This window comes from Lissotriton helveticus, chromosome 8, assembly GCF_964261635.1.
Source record: "Lissotriton helveticus chromosome 8, aLisHel1.1, whole genome shotgun sequence".
NCBI classification, from domain to species: Eukaryota; Metazoa; Chordata; class Amphibia; order Caudata; family Salamandridae; genus Lissotriton; species Lissotriton helveticus.
Window position 1 is genome coordinate 158,402,274 of NC_136069.1, and position 14,170 is coordinate 158,416,443.

A 14,170-nucleotide genomic window follows, 5' to 3' on the forward strand; every position below is an offset into this window, starting at 1 on the left:
AACTCTCAAACATCTTGAACCCACTATACCCTCACCCACCTTGTTTGATAAAAATGTTACAATAAAACCAAAAAAAAATGAAACATTATGGTGGACACCAATCTCATCCTGAACTGACTGAGTGGAGTGCTTGTGTAGTTGGTTACTCTCTTTCTTGTGGATGTTCCGTCTAACTGCAGACTTCTCACTTTGAGAATATTCCCCAGGCGTCAGACTGGTTCCGGCAACTTAAAAGTAGCACTCATGCACCCCGGTAGGTGGTGTCATGCGGCTCCGTGCCAATGTTGGTTAAACAAAAGAATGGTTCTGTTGGGTAAGACACATTGCTTTAACACTGCTTATTAATGCACACAAAATTAGGTGCTCTCTGGTACACAAATAATTTGAGAAATGAATGCTCAAAAAAGGAAGAGGTCATGACATCAAGAGATTGTTTCATACAATTTATATCAGAATTCATTTATAGTTTGTCTGAATTGCTTCATTCAATGAACACATTTAATGCATGATAAGACCGTCAAAAGCAGGTGCAGTTAAGTGATATTAGGTGAATAGGCTCAATGAGTGAAAAAATATACAGTGAAAAGGAATTTCCTATATTCAAATATGTACAAGTCTTCCATTGGCCAGATGCTGATTGGCAACGAGGATTCTTAGAGTTCCTATTGGGATCCTGGTGATTCTGGACCTATGACCTGCGTCGACGTTTCGACCCTGATACCTGATACGCCACAGTCGGTGGTCGCGGCAGGTCTTTCTCAAGACAGGTGAGCGAATAATGTAGACAGTCTGAAAATGGGAATGAAGACTGTGCATCAGAGAGGTTGAGAGTGCAAAAAAAATTGTTGCACCTAGGGATTGGTAGTGAGATTAGAGATACTCACTTGTGTTTCAGACCGGCGATTCTCAGCCTGAATCAGCGTGGCACAATGGCCAATCGTATCTGTGGAGGACGGATTGGGAAATTCAATGCAGCGCACAATATATGGCAGGGGGCGCTGCGTGAAGGGATACCCTGACGTGCAGAAAATCACTTGTTGGACTGGCGTGTAGAACTGCCTTATGGTGAAAAAGTCATGCAGGGATACGCCCTATCATTAGGTGAGGGTGGTGATTTGCAGTGCGAGTGCCAGTTTGAATGAATCTAGGCACGGGCTGCTGGGGGGTACTATCCATGCTGCTAACCCTCTCAAAGAAAAAGTACGGGCAGTGTGAATCCGTAGATTGGATCAAGAGTGGCGTGAGTAACTCCACACGCCGCGAGAGCATAATTCCCTTAATGAAGCTAGTGCACAAGAGTCCACCACCCTCATTCTATGAGGCGAACATACTACGCGCAAGAACACCGCCCTCTGCATTAACTCGTGCCGAACGCCCGTGCCTTGAACTTGCGTTACTCACAGATACGATTGGCCATTGTTCCACGCTGATTCAGGCTGAGAATCGCCGGTCTGAAACACAAGTGAGTATCTCTAATCTCACTACCAATCCCTAGGTGCAACTATTTTTTGTGCACTCTCAGCCTCTCTGATACACAGTCTTCATTCCCATTTTCAGACTGTCGACATTATTCGCTCACCTGTCTTGAGAAAGACCCGCCGCGACCACCGACTTGGGCGTATCAGGGTCGAAACGTCGACGCATGTCATAGGTCCAGAATCACCAGGATCCCAATAGGAACTCTAGGAATCCTTGGTTGCCAATCAGCATCTGGCCAATGAAAGACTTGTACATATTTGTATATAGGAAATTCCTTTTCACTGTATATTTTTTCACTCATTGAGCACTATTCAACTAATGTCACTTAACTGCACCTGCTTTTGACCGTCTTTTCATGCATTAAATGTGTTCATTGAATGAAGCAATTCCGGCAAAATATAAATGAATTCTGATATAAATTGTATGAAACAATCTCTTGATCTCATGACCTTTCACCTTTTTTGAGCATTCATTTCTCAAATTATTTGTGTGCCAGAGAGCACCTAATTTTGTGTGCATTAATAAGCAGTGTTAAAGCAATGTGTCGTACCCAACAGAACCATTCTTTTGTTTAACCCTTAATTATCCAGTTCTGAGGGACACAGGGTTGCCCCTTTTCTTTAATTCCGTGTCAATGTTGTTCTGCTCCTGAAGTGGCGTGTGAAGCCGCTTATTTGCGCCACTCATGCTCACTGACGTCAGCTGCTTTCGTAGTCTTTTTCACGTCCTCAGATGCATAGCCTATTTGTAGATTTACATGACAAGTCTGCAGATATTCAAATTGGGACTTTTTTGATGCAAAAGTCTCAATTCATAGAATGATGCTTAGACATCCCTCCAGGTGATTCATAACCAGAAAAATGTCCAGGTGATTCAGCTACTAACAGTGACAATGGGAAACCTGGCACAGAACCCAAAACCCCATTCTGCCCTGCTTCTTTCAGTACCACATGGTGGCGGTGTTGTATGTGAACACCTGTGCCAGCCTTCTTTAAATGGTGGATAGGAAGGCCTTCAGCTCTGGGTGAGGTAAGGAAGAGAGGTCTTCCACTGACTCAATCTAGCAGACACCACTGCAGATATTTTGCAGTCTCCTCTGAAATCTGGATACAGTCCGACAGGACAGGTTCTTCTGGTCCTGTGTTCACTGGGCTTTTAGGTCACACTGTAGAGCCTATATGTGCCAGCTGGCATGGTTGACTAGCAGGAAACAGGAAGCCATCCTCACTGGGATCCAGGATATAGGCTGCCACATTGGGATCAGGGACCAAATATCGTGGGATGTTTGCTCCTGGTGGGACTTTGTTACAGCAAACAAGTATGGGTATGTCCAGATGTGGATTCCTTGCTCACTATGCTACTGGATTCAAGCTAGCCTGGCTGAAGAAGAGTGACATACCCTGAAACCAGTCCCAGGATGCTTGTTTCCGGTCCAGGGAGGACCTGGCCTGGCAGTTCGGTCTGGACTGTTCCCATGGGGCACAGGGTCAAGACTTATTTGCATATGGCTGGGTCCAAACTGGTGTAGCGTAGTGGGCAAAAGAACGATAGATTTAACCCAAATCGTTTGACTGGGAGATAATGTTTGCATTGTCAGCATTCCATCCATCATTTGTTTGCTGTAACACCTGGGGGAACTGCAGCATATGCAGGATGGGTACGATGAACAGGAGCATCTGCAAAGAAGTCAGATGTAATTTTGTCAATTTGATAGTGAACTACGATATTAGGAGGTTCACTGTCATCTGGGGGTGGTCTACGACTATCTCGTTCGAGGAAGCCTTCAACAGCCAGTCATCAAGGTAGGGGAAGGCTGGAACAACTGACCTCTGAAGGTGTGCTGCAACCACTGCCATCGCGGACATCTGAGGGATATATAATGGTGAGGTCAAAAGGGGGCACCATAAACTGAAAGTGCTTTTGGGACACTGTGAACTGCAGATAATGCCTGCGAGAATGCAGGACGGAGATATGAAAATAAGAAAGGCCAATGCTACCATCCGGCATCCAGGGCAGACCGGATCTGGGCTAGCATGAGCATCTTGAATGTTTCCTTAAGCAGGAAGAGAGGGTGAAGATCTCATATAGGAATAGGTTTCTGTCCTTCTGTGGCACAAGGAAATAGGGACAATAACACCCAGTTCCTACTTCCGAGGCCAGAAACCTCTCTATGGCCCCATTTGACCTAATGGACCTGCACTTCCTGCTGTAAAACGGATATGTTGTCCTCCATCAGCTCCCTGATGGCTGTGGAAAGTGTGCTGGAGTAGAAAGAAATGTGGAGGCATTGCACCAGTTGATAATTTAAAGGGACCCATTTCTCTGACGTGATAGCTTGGCACCTGTGAAGGAAATGTCACATCCTGCCTCCGACAGGGGACTGTGTGTCGGAAAGGGCACACTAAAGTGGTTTTCTGGATACAGTCGCAAGAGGGGATTGACTGAGCTGCACATTGTCCCTGATGCCCTTAAATTTGTTTCTGTGAGCCACAAGCTGAGCCACGAAAGGGCTGAGAAGCTTGTTCTGTGGACAGCGGAGTCCGGCGTCTGTGATATTGAAAACCCCTGGTGTATGTCTGAAGAGGGCAAAACTGTTGGTGGAACTGCATAATAGGGGCAGACAAACCCAATTAACTTGCTGTGGTCAGACTGTCTTTAATTCATTCCAGGGCTGAATCCGCCTTTTCACCGAAGAGGCAAAAGCCATTGAATAGTATATCCTTTAAGAATGCCTGGATATCATCCAAATGTGGCACTGGAGCACCATGCTTGTGACAATTGCCCAACCCAAGCAATCAGTTGTGCTCAAATCTGAACATATGACAAATTTTCCAGATCACACCCCCTCTGAATTGTTGGACAAAAGATGCTTGTAGGTCATCCTTAACTGCCGGTAGGATTTTTCCTACCATGTCCCACAATGCATGGGTGTAGCAGCCTGGAAGGCAGTGGGCACTGACAGAGCTCAGGGCAAATGCCTGCCAAAGGTATCTCTTCATTTGGATTAGCGGTCAGGAGCAGTCATAGGAAAGGTGCTAGGGTGTTCTTTACTGGTGGACTCCTGAACCTCCAAACTTTCTGGTGTTGAATGAAGAAATCAGAGTTGCATGGTGCTGGTCTGCGGTTACGAGTGGCCTGCCTAATAAACAGAGTTCCAGAACAGGGTTTGGACCATGTGCCCAGTAGGCTATTTGTAAGGTCTTCGTTAAAGGGCATTAGAAGTTTGGTAAGTGCCCGAGCAGGGCAGAGAACCTCTGTAAGGCATATGTCTATACTTCAATGGGAGGCAGTTGAAAATCAGGGACCTCCTCAGCCTTTCGCATAGCAACAGCAAAAGAGGCAGTATCCAGGGGAGAAACAAGTTCAGTGTCTAGGGAGGTATCTACATCATTGGCATTCTGTAGTTGGTCTTACAAATTGTCCTCATCACAGAGTGAGACAAATTCATTCCCCTCATTATCGTTGTGATTGCTGTCTGAATCAGGCCAAAACTGTGATGTAAGGTCTCAACTCTGCTGCTTGGTAAGGGCAATGTGTCAAAGTCAGAAAGGCTGGTGAGTGGCTGTACTCGAATAGGACTGGGACGGAGCCTTGGCCGAGGTTGAGATGAGTTTTGCTCACAGTCAAACTATATGGGTTGTAGATCCTCTTCCAGCGGCGGTAGCCCTGGCACTGCCATCGATTTCAAAGGAACCTGCACAGGGAGTAGTGCCGGAACTGGAGTCGACACAGAGGCTAATGCAGAACCTGGGAAAAGCGAGCTCAAACTCACTAAATATGCTACTGGGTAGGATTTTCCCCAACTGACTACCGGTGTTTAGCGCAAAATGCACCCTTGTGCCTAAAATGGACTCCAGGATGGATTTTGCACTACGAAACAACGCTAACACAAATAGCGAGCAGTCGCTCGTACCTGCTAAATGTACTCATGCTGGAGGACTTTTTCCCAAAGTTACTCCTAATTATTCAAGCATGAGTAATCGCATAATTATTGATAATTCCGCATCAAACATTAACACAAAATAACCGAAAATATTCTAATTACTCCGACATAATCGGTATTCTTCTGAGACCTAGGTTACACCCTGGCGCCCTCTCTGAAGAGCGAGATTGGCAGGAAGGGGCAGATGAGTGCTTGGACTTTTTATGCTTTTCTTTGACAGACCCAAAGACTTCAGCCATAGTGAAGATCTGCCATGGAAACCACTGCATAAAGGGGAATGGGACCTTCCTTTTGACTTCGACCAGTCACAGCGCAGAGACTTGACTAAGTAGAGTTTTGTCTTGCTGTCCTGTATGGTCTTCGGGTTCACCTGTGTGCAGTATTCAGAGGCCCTGGAGTCATGTACCACACAGCTCAAAGTACCACAGGCATACCTCCTAGGGGTCTATCATAGACATCTGTTTGCAACAATTCCTCAGTGTTATTCTCTGTTGTTTGGGGAGGTGTCACATTTCCCGTGCTCATAATTTTGAAGAATTTTTTTTACAAGTCAGCTTCTACCATAAATAATCACTCTGGAGCCCAGGGGTGGTAGGTACTGCTTTTATTCTACTGAGCGCCGGGGAGAGCGTCCAACGGGCTTGGGAGTCGCGGCTCTCTAAAATGGCCGCACTTCCGGTTTCGCCCGCGGCGCCCGCCCTGAGAACAACTAGAACGTCCCCACATATCTCCCCTCTAAACACCCTCACAAGGAATACATCATGAACATGATACTTCTCAGTCCAAGAGCAGTAGTCTAGGAAATGGGGAATAAAGGAACAGTCTTACTTGATCTCCATGCTAAAATCTTCGAATTTCTTGGGGGTCTTGACCCCCCTGCCCGACCTAGTTCTCATTGATACCCGGCCGGTGTTTTCGCCCTGGGTCTTGACAGGGCTTCCTTCCTCCTTAACCGTTGTCGTTCTTGGTTCTCGACTGAGTCTGTCACATCCTTGGCCTCCTGGCGTTGGGGGCTGGGCCCTTCCAACTTTTTCCTCCTTCTCACGGTAGTGCTGGTCTCCATTGCCTTCCCATCGCGGTTGATCTCCTGACCTGTCCAACTCAGCTGTCACTTTGAGTCTCTGTTCCTCCCCGTTCACTCCACTTGGAGGACTTGTCTCATCAGGAATTTCCCACTTTCGGATTTTGCTGCACCTCGCCATCCTGTCCGGCGACCATACCTTCCCATCGCTGAGCATGGCCGATCTGGCATACGGCTCTATCACTTGTAGTGGTGGTGTGAATTTACTGTCACCCTTTTTTTTATCACTGCCAGCTTTACTCTCACCCACTCGCCCCTTTCCAGGGCCACGTCCTCGACATTCCGCCTTTTGTTGTAATGTTCCGTGCACACGGCTTGAGCCCTTTCGATGTTTCGTCGCACCACTGCAGGGGACCATTTGCTCTGGATAATTAGATGTTTCCACGCCAGATTGTCCTTCCTGAAAGGGTCTCGTCCTCGCAGTATTCGGAAGGAGATCTCCCCGTGCTGTCTGGAGTGATGCGGTACGCCCACAGCATCTTCGGGAGCTCTCTTTCCCAGTCTTGTCCGGCGCTGATTGCAGCCTGCACCGACCCCATTATTACTCTGTTGAATCGTTCTGCCAATCCGTTCCCTGCTGGGTGGTAGATGGGGGTATTTTTTACTTCAATCCCGTTGCGGACCATGAATGCATCCCATTTCGCGGACACACACTGCGGTCCATTGTCACAGCTGATCACCTTGGGGATCTCTTCCCTCACGAAGGTAGAGGTCAAGAAGGAAAGCACTGCTTCTGTGTCCACTGTCTCTTGCACCTCCACTTCCGGCCATTTGGAATACCGGTCCACCATGACTATGGCATACTTCGGCACTCCATTGCTATTGAGGATGGGTCCTAAAATGTCCACATATAGCATTTCCCACGGGCTGGAGGGAACAGCGAATTTGCCTAGGGGTGGCCTCAACAGGACCTGTGTTTTGTCCGCTCTGCCACATGGATCACACGATCTTACATGTCTTTCAATTTGGCTGTCCATGGCAGGCCACTAGTAAGCTTGCTTCGCTCTGGCCTTTGTTTTCATTATGCCGAGGTGTCCCTCATGGAGGATGGTTAGAAGGTGTTCCACCAAAACCTGTGGGGGAACTACCTTGTCCCCTCTCAGTTGGAATGCTGGGTTGTCTCCAATCGACAATTCCTCTCGAACTTCCCAGAACTTCTTCATCTGGCTGTCGAGGTGTTTCTTATCCGGCCATCCATGCATCACGTAGCCTTTTACCGCTTCTAAGGCCTCAACTTGGGTGTGTGCCTCTTCCCATTCCTTTTCGCTGATCACCCTTTCATGATCTTGTGTTAACGCCACCATGTAGCTTTCCCATCCGGAGGGTTCTTGGTCTTCCGCCCGTTCCATAGCCGCTGCTCTGCTTAGGAAATCGGCTACTCTGTTTTTGTTTCCTGGAATGTATTCCACTTCATATAGATAGTCTAGTAATCTCAAGGTCATCTTGGCTATGCGAGGCGTCGCATGGGCATGTCCGCTGGAGGTGAGGACCTTCACTAGTGGTTTATGGTCCGTGTGAAGTAGGAAACTGGAGCCCCACAAGAACTGTCGGAACCGCTCCATGGCCCACACCACTGCTAGTATTTCTTTTTCGATTACGCTGAATTTCTCTTCGTTTGGCGCTAGCGACCTTGAGGCAAAGCTGACCGTGGAGACTTTTCTTCTTGTGACCTCTGCATCAATACAGCTCCTAAACCTTTGTCGCTAGCGTCAGTGGTCAGTATGGATAGGGCTGCTTGGTCGAATCCCTTGAGGGGTACTGCGTTGCAGATCTCTTGTTTGAGGGCATCAAACTCCTCTTGTTCCTCACTGGACCATTTGAACGTGTTCTTCTCCTTCAGAAGTTGCCTCAGGTGATGGGTCTTGGACACGAAATGCGGAATGAACTTGCTGTAGAATTCAGCCATTCCTAAAAATGAGCAAATGTCCTCCTTCCTCGTTGGTGTTGGTGCATCTAGGATGGCTGTTACGTTTGCTCTCCCAGGTTCTATTCCCTTCTCGCTGATCTCGTGACCCAGGTACGTCACTGATGTTACTCCAAATTTGCATTTCGCCCATTCCGCCGTGAGCCCATTTTTCTCCAGTATGGACAACACCGCGTGTAGCTTTGTGTTGTGGTCGCTTTTTGACTTCCCCATTATGAGGATGTCGTCCTGGAAGTATTGCACTCCTTCCACCTTCTGGAATAGTCTATGCATCAGTTTTTGGAATATTGCGGCTGCTGACGCCAGTCCGAACGGCATTCTTAGGAAATTATAACACCTGAACGGGGTTATGAACGATGTTAGGTGACTACAGGACGGATGTAATGCGAATTGATGATACGCGGAAGAGAGGTCCACTGTGGAGAACCACTTTATTCCCTTAGTCTTTGACAGCATTTCGTTGATCCTGGGTAGAGGGAACCTGTCTACCCATATGTTCTTGTTCAGTACCCTGAGGTCCACACACAGCACCTTCCCATTGGGCTTCTGCGCCACGGCGAGAAGTGCGAGCCATTCGGCACTCTCAATGGCCTCTACGATGCCGCTCTTTTCCAGGCACCTCAACTCCTCCTGTACCGCTTTCCTGCTTCGGAACGGTATGTTTCGGACCTTGTGGCTCACTGTACTGGATGTGCTCCTTCTTTTAAGCATATTTTGTGCGTGAACTTGGTCATCCGACCTATAGTTCCTTTGAAGACTTCCGGGTACTCTCTTTTCCACGCATCCTCTTCGTATCCATGCTCTGTGTCCGTCATTAATACTTTGTCGACTCCTCCTGGGTTGAGCTGAATACCCAAGACGCCTTGATCCATCCATCCCAATACCGACGGTCCTTTCTCGGCCACATACAGTTGCTGTCTGCCTTGCGTCCTTTGAATTCGAATGTGAGGGGGCAATACCCTACCATGGGTATAGGTTCGCCTGTATATGTGACAGGGCATATGTCCGGGGAAATTAGGCTTGCCTTCGTCTCATTCTGAAAGTTCCTTTCCCACACTGTTCGTTGCACTATCGTGTAAGGGGAACCCGAGTCCGCCACTATGTCTATCTCTACTCCTCCTATTCTCATTCTCAGTACTGGCTTTTTGGATCCTGTGCAGTTAATCCCCAGGAATTGGTTGTTTATGCACAAAACTTCCTCTTCTCTTGTGTTTCTTCTTCTTCCTCGCCATCTTGGGCTACATACTTCACTTCCGCCTTCCTGGGTCAGCGTCGGCACACTTTTACGTAGTGGCCCATGATGCCACAGTACGAGCATTTGGCCCTGAAGGCTGGACAAACTTTGTCGTTGCCGGCGTGCGTTGTGCCTCTGCACCGGTAGCAGTTTTCCTTGCTGTCCCATTTGGGCTTTTGCATTCCTCCCGCTCTCTGAGGGTATCTTTTCTGGGTCCGTGTCTTGAATGGTCCCGTCTGTTGGGTCTTGCCTGGTCTGTTCCCTTTCAGCACTTTGCATACTGTCGTTTTGCTGATCATGTCTTTCGTTGCTGCTTCTGCGCATCTCTTCGACAGTTCAGCCTTTTTCACCAGTGCCAATACTTCATTGAGTGGGGCATCTCTGTTTACCCACAACTTCTCTTGGATGGCCGTGTTGGACTTGTGCATTATCATTTGGTCTCTAATCAGTTCGTCATGCAACGTTCCAAATTTGCAGGTCACTGCTAGTTTCTGTAAGGCTGCTACATACTCGTCGATTGATTCTCCTCCGCCTTGCTTCCTCTGGAAGAAATTGCATCTGTCTATGGCTACACATACCACGGGTCGGTAGTGCGAGTCTAAATCTTCGATCGCATGTTGGAACTCATCTGTGTCCGTGGGAGGCCTGGTCTTCTTCACTAGGTTGTCATATACTCTGATTCCCTCCGGGCCTAGGTTGTGCAGAAGTATCTTCTTCCTCCTGGACCTCGAGTACACCCCTTCACTCGCTTCTTCCAGGGCTGAAGGATAATTCAGAAAATACCTCTTTCAGTCTTCCCATGGCATCGTCGGTTCGCCTTTATTGGGTAAGAACGGGACCAGGGTGGTGAGAGAGGATGACTGCGCACTCATTCTTCCCGCGTTGCGTTGGACTTGGTTTTGCAGCGCGACAACGCTTGACGGGCTTCCTGGCGCTTGCCTCTCGTCCTGTCTGCCTTCTTGCGTGGGCACTGGGCTACCTTCTTCGCTGCTGGACGTACTTGGGGAGTCCAGGGCTGCGTTTGGGACATGTGTGATGGGCTTCGGCTTGCCGCTTTCTTCAGTAGGTTTGGCCTGCGGCTGGAACTTTCTGGGGTATAGCTCAGCCCCCCCCCCCGTTCCAGCTTCTCCTATGTCCTTCTCTACTGTATTGCCGTGGACCGAGGTGTGTGTTCCTCCTATTCCTTTGCGGCCTATTCCACTGTCACTAGTGGAAACTTGCTCTCATCGCCCTCTAGGCCCTCCTCAGTGTCCCAGTATACTCTTTGCTGGGTGCCTTGGTTGATACTGTGCACTCACCAGCTGTTGTAGGGGTAGTGGGTTCTCTGGTGGCCTATTCCTGCACCCATGCCCCGCACTCTCTCCACTGGGGCCATGTCCTGTGGGTGCACTCCAATCCCTCTGCCACGCTCAGTTTTTTTTGGGCGTTGTAAAGGCTGTTTCCCCACCCACTGTGTCGAAATGCGTTGAAGAAACCATCACCATTTAATCCTCATTATTGATCAGGATATATGACTTGCGTATATTTTTGACATATTGCAAAGTGTTATTAATTTTAACCAATTTGATTTTTTATTGAAATTATTAAAATGTGTGAATTTTATTAAATCTTTTCATTCAGCTTCTTTTATCATTTGCTGGTCCACATTGCTTTTTTCATATTTTATATTGCCTAGGATTGTTATTTTTCATTATAGTAGCCCTAGATCCACATCAGAAGGCGAGGAAAGAAAGGAAATTACATCAGCACACATTGGTGGTGCTTATATCCATCTCTGTTCGTCATTTCCGGAGAGGAACGAGATTAGAACGGAGAATGAAGAGTACTGCTTTTGTTTACAGATCCAGTCTGACACGGAGGGAACAAGGTGAGAAATTTGCAATTAGAAGTATCATATCAGAAATATGCTGTACTTTATGCTATGGGCATTTATTAGCTTTGTCTTTCTTAATATCCTCTTCAGTGCTTACATAGACTAGGGCGAACTGGGAATAGAATAGTCCCTACTAACAAAATAAAAGTGACCCCTATTAGCGAATCAGATAGGTAAAACAGTGGCCAACATTTGCAAATCGGGGCAGCTTTCAAATTGTAAGTACACTCTGTTTAGATATGCTTGTTTATGATACTATCAGGGAAATCAACAGTATAACCCGGCCCACTAAACCATAAACCAGAAAAGTGGCCTACACCCTGACTGACCTGTCAGACCAGCCCTTATGGTAGTGCCATATGGCACGATAGGCCATTTATGCCCGCCCTGTACAGGCATCCAGGGAGCCCTGGGTGAAATGTATCCTACTGTTCTCACGAAAACAACACATAAACGCTTCGAAAGGGTCTGTTATAATATTTAACATTCACAACGCGGGGAAAAGAGAATTCCTCATATTTTTATTTTGTGAGAAAAGAAAAAAAATAGAGTTGCTCATCATTCTGGCATAGGTCAAGTCAGGACAAACAGACCCAGAGGTGGTATCACTAACATTTTCGAAGAAACCATTCAATACTCCACCACCTCGGAAAGCACCACCAGCAACATGGTACACTTGATCTTCAAACTCCTCTTCACCAACTACACCCAGAGCAGCACCATTGTTTACCAACCACCTCAGACATCACACCGACTTTGGCAGCACCCTTGCAGACTTTGGTGACTCCTGAACCTTACCAATACCAATCACCTGCTCCAACCATACTTTTTTTATCAATTTCAGCATACACATCCCACACCACCGCAGAAACACCTTGCAAATCTTCACAGTATAACTGGAACTGAAAGATACCATAAGCATCCTGGTCGTCCAAACTCCTACACCACTGACCTCGACACCAAGATCTCCCCAAATCCACCTCCAACTTCAAAGCCTGGAAAAATGCATGCACAGACAATCTGAGCGGGCAAATGGACAACGCAATAAATCCTTGGAGGCTTGGGTAACACAAACTCAATATCAGGTAACAGTGCCAACAAAGGATTCTTTTTAATGTAGAAAATCTTAAGTAATCTTCAAAAATTAATTGTTTTTAGCCCTATTTAATGGCTTGTAAATACATTTCAAAATGAATTATTTAATTTTAAAGCAAATCTATCGCAACACTGGTGCACAACAAAAATGAACAATGTAAAACGAGTGTATACTTTTCAAAACACAAATTTATGTAGAAAACTGTGTTGTTTAAAAGGGTACAAAATGCAGATGACATCCAGACAAAAGTGACTGAGATAAAATTCTTCACTATGGTTATTTTGTCTCGTGAGCACTTTTGACGGAGCTCCATGGCGGCCGCAGCAGGTGCCCAGCAGGGCTTTAGACCTTGATGAAAGTGTGACTAAAGGTCGGGCCCCCACATTGAACTCATGGGGCATTTCTCTACAATTATCTGAGATTGCACCGTTAAAGGAAAAAATACTCTAGACAATTAGCACACCTTAGCGCGTGTGTCACATATTGGTCTTCTGATAACACATTTTAGACCACTCACATTTCACCACACATAGGTCCTGAAGAATTAAGGGAGCATGGCTGAAACATGTTGACCGATTAGGATATTGGAGTCACCTTAAGATCTCCCACAATATCAGCCTCCCGTTTTTACTCACTGCCCAGGGCCCACATATTAAAATAGTCTTTTTTTGCTCAGCGGGACCCTTTGGACAGTTCTTTTTAACATTCACCCACCCACCATCACTGCACTCTCATGTTACAATACCCGCTCCGCTGTATTCAGGCGTCGTAGCACACCCAAGGTGCACTCAGCACCTTGGGTGGGGCCCAATGATGAAGCATGTTACCAACTAGGTTGGTGAGTGAGGGCTTTTTTTCAAAACACAATGTGTTTTCTCCTTTTACATACAAACACTAGGAGCAATCCAGAGCTTGTTCTTTTTGATACCAATACACTTTTGCCATAACCCATTTCAAACATTAGAAAACAGGCAAACCATCATTGATTATACAATTAACAATTCCTGAGATGATGGCTACAATGAAAATGGGGTCTCATGCTCAACACAGACAAGCAAGATGGAAGTAGTAATCTCTGGGAAAGGCACTTCATCTGGAACTTCAGCTGATGTCCTGCCCAACACGGCTACACACCCCTCTCCACAACCCAGTCAAAGTACCTTGGAAAAGACATTGACAACCAACTCATCGTGACCGGCCATTTGAACGCAGACTCCAGCTCCTCCTTCTACACACTCAAGGAGCTCAAGATCTTTAAATGGCTCCCCATCAAGACTCTCAAAACCATCACCCAATCCTTCACTACCAGCTGGACAACAGCAATGCACTCTATGCCAGAATCAATGCTCAGCTTGCCAGAAAACTCAAGACCATACAAAACTCAGCAGCCAAGCTCACCCTCAATCTCCCACCCACTCCGCCCCATTCACTCCACACTCACATCACCCCATACATTAAAGAGCACACACAAATATAAAGACTTACACAATACTGACCCCATATACCTCAACAACTACATGCATTTCTACAATTCCACCAA

The 14,170-nt window shown here is 46.9% G+C and overlaps 1 protein-coding gene across 1 annotated transcript in view; it reads right to left on the reverse strand.

The window, feature by feature from the left end:
• The window catches only part of UMODL1 (uromodulin like 1), a 621,262-nt gene that overhangs the window by 299,584 nt on the left and 307,508 nt on the right, over nucleotides 1–14,170 (reverse strand). The window lies entirely within an intron of this gene.